This window comes from Tursiops truncatus, chromosome 9, assembly GCF_011762595.2.
Source record: "Tursiops truncatus isolate mTurTru1 chromosome 9, mTurTru1.mat.Y, whole genome shotgun sequence".
Taxonomy (NCBI): Eukaryota; Metazoa; Chordata; class Mammalia; order Artiodactyla; family Delphinidae; genus Tursiops; species Tursiops truncatus.
Genome location: NC_047042.1, coordinates 24126787 through 24129373, shown reverse-complemented (window position 1 = coordinate 24129373; position 2587 = coordinate 24126787). Strand labels below are relative to the sequence as shown.

The window sequence follows — 2587 nt, the reverse complement described above, 5'->3', positions numbered from 1 at the left end:
TTAACAATTTTGCCAATATAATACAAATAAAATATTTTACTTTAACTCATATTTTTATTATATCTTTTCAAGAATTTATTGACCTTGCTGTTCTTTTTTTGGTGTGTTTATTAGTGTCTTTCACTCAAAATTTTTTTTTTTTTTAAGCTGGTCAGGAGTTATTCGAGTTTTATTATCAGTCTAGGCAAGACTAAAAATTCAAAGCAAATTCAATTTTGCTTAAGGGAACATTGTAAAGTAACAATTCTTCATATTACATGCCTCACGTGATCCATTTCAAACCACAGAGAATTACACCTTTATGTGTCACTGTTCCAAGAGACAAACAAATGTGAACAGCTAAAACATTTTAAAAATGCACCAAGCTTATGAAGTCTCAAACAAAACTTGAATTTTCTGTACATACACCTGTCAAATGAAGTTATTTCCTGTGCACCACTCCTCTTGCAAAGTGGTCTTCTGTTCCCTTTCATTTGACCTAGATCAGCTAGGAGACCTACAGAACGATCGGGATGGCTTGTGATTTCTATCCTGGGACAGTGATCTCTCTTTTCTCGTATATCTAGAAAGGGACCTGCTCCAGCTGCGGGAGAAGCTTCTCCGTCTTGGAGATCTGTGGCGAGGTGGAGGACTCCTCCTCCGGTAATCATCTCGAGGTCAACGACCCCCAAGAAGGAGGCGGCCACGATTTCAACTTCTCTTTTCCCCATTCGACAGGTCCACTCTTACTCGGCAGCCACATAGTGTTCTCCCGTCTAGTTCTCGGACAGCATTGGCTGCATCTTGGGGATCTTCAAATTCAACAAAAGCTAAGTCAGGAGGGTTTCTAGCAACCCACACACTTCGCAGTGGTCCATAATAGCCTACAGCTCATTCCAATTCAGTCTTGTTACCATTGTTTCCAAGATTACCTACATAAACTTTACACTCCAATGGACAGGAATCACGATGCATTTCGAGATCTCGGGTTAGAAACGCAGAGGCTCAAATCCCCTCCCGCGTGGCACCCGCAGATGCTCTTGCACACCCATCGTCCACAAAATGGCCTGGCAGGCGGATTCTTTGCCACTGCGCCACCAGGGAAGCCCAGTGGTGATGTTTAGGAAGGGACTCCTCTCCTTTTAGAAGCACTTCTGTAGATATTTCAGTAATATATCTGGGATCTGTTTATCTTTTCATCCTCATCTTTCTCATCAGAAAGTTGTGGTTTTACTCTTTCAGGTTCTTTTCCTTCTGGTGTCCGTTTGCTAGCTAGATCTTTGGGTTCACTTCTGTGCCTCTTTTCAACTTAGTCTTCTCCTTCATTCGTTTCAGCCTGAGCTCCTTCGGGCCTCGCATCTCTGTCTGGCTCCTCCTTAGATTTCTGTTTAGGTGTTAGTCCTTCGGTTTGACTTCTGAGTCTCTTTTTTTCCTGGAGGTTACCAGGCTTTACTTTATCATCTCTTTCTTCTTCCACGTGTGTCCCTGGTCTTACTCTTCCCGGTTCTTCTGCAGGGAGCAGTCCAGCAACTCGCTCTCTGGATGTAACTCTACGTCTCTCTTCCTCCTGGTCTTTTTCGTCTTCATCGACAGAATAATCTGATTTTGCTTTTTCAGGGTCTTCCTCAGGTTTCTGTTTGGCAGGGCCCCTTGTGAAATGAGATGTGATGGTGGTCTGCCTGGTAGTTTGCCTTGTAATCCTGGGGCTACATGAGACTTCAGCTGATTTTGTTTCTCCATCGGACTTGCTTCTCCTGGGCATGCAAAGTTTGGAAACAGGTCTGGGGGACTAGTTTTTCTCTGCTATTTCCACTCTGCAATCCTCACCACTTGTCTGGCTCCCGTTTTCTAGACATCCATTCACTTCCCGAATGAAACCAGGAGCTCCGTTCTCAAGGACAAATCTTTATTTAAACGGGATTTGACTTTAGCCCGGTAGCCCTCCTCTGATAATTCTTCTTTATGTAATTTGGTTTCCAAGTCACATAACTGATTCTTTATTTCTGTCTGCAGAAATTCAGGCAAGAGATTCCATTTCTCCTTCACGCATTCCTTTTCTGTTAAACTATCTCTTTCCAAATCTCTGAGCCGGATGGTCGCGATGATTTCGTGAGCGGCATCGTGGGGTTTGTCATAGACCGGCAGCGGCCACGGGTAGACGGCGGGCTCGGCCCCCATGGGCGACTTGAGCCTCAGCTCCAGCTTCTCCGCCATGTCTGCGCGCGTGGCCGCCGCACCAGGCCAGTCGGGCGGTGGGCCGAGGGGCGGGGCCTTTCACTCAATTTTAACCTGGAATATTTGTCATTTTTTTTGGTTTTGCTTTGTGAGCGTTTTCAGAGACAGAAATTTATTGTTTACAATAAATTAAGCAAATGATTTTTCTAGTTAATTGTTTTGATTTTATACTGTTTGTAATTTTTTTGTACACAGACAACTAATGTTAATTTTTATGTAGTTAAAACAATTAGTGTTTTCCTTAATGGAAAACTATTATTTTCCATTACTTGTCTACTTATGCAGTTATTCCTTAAAAGGCCATATATATATAATATTAATTTTGCTTAATCATAAATACTCTCTTCAATCATCTGGCGTAAGTTCAACTAAA

General features: G+C 42.7%; 2 pseudogenes; both read right to left on the bottom strand.

The window, feature by feature from the left end:
* Window positions 1–411: 411 nt before the first annotated feature.
* LOC101319197 (serine/arginine-rich splicing factor 3 pseudogene) lies at window positions 412–954 on the bottom strand (annotated as a pseudogene).
* A 190-nt stretch (window positions 955–1144) lies between these two features.
* LOC141279604 (DNA (cytosine-5)-methyltransferase 1 pseudogene) lies at window positions 1145–2193 on the bottom strand (annotated as a pseudogene).
* Window positions 2194–2587: the final 394 nt, after the last annotated feature.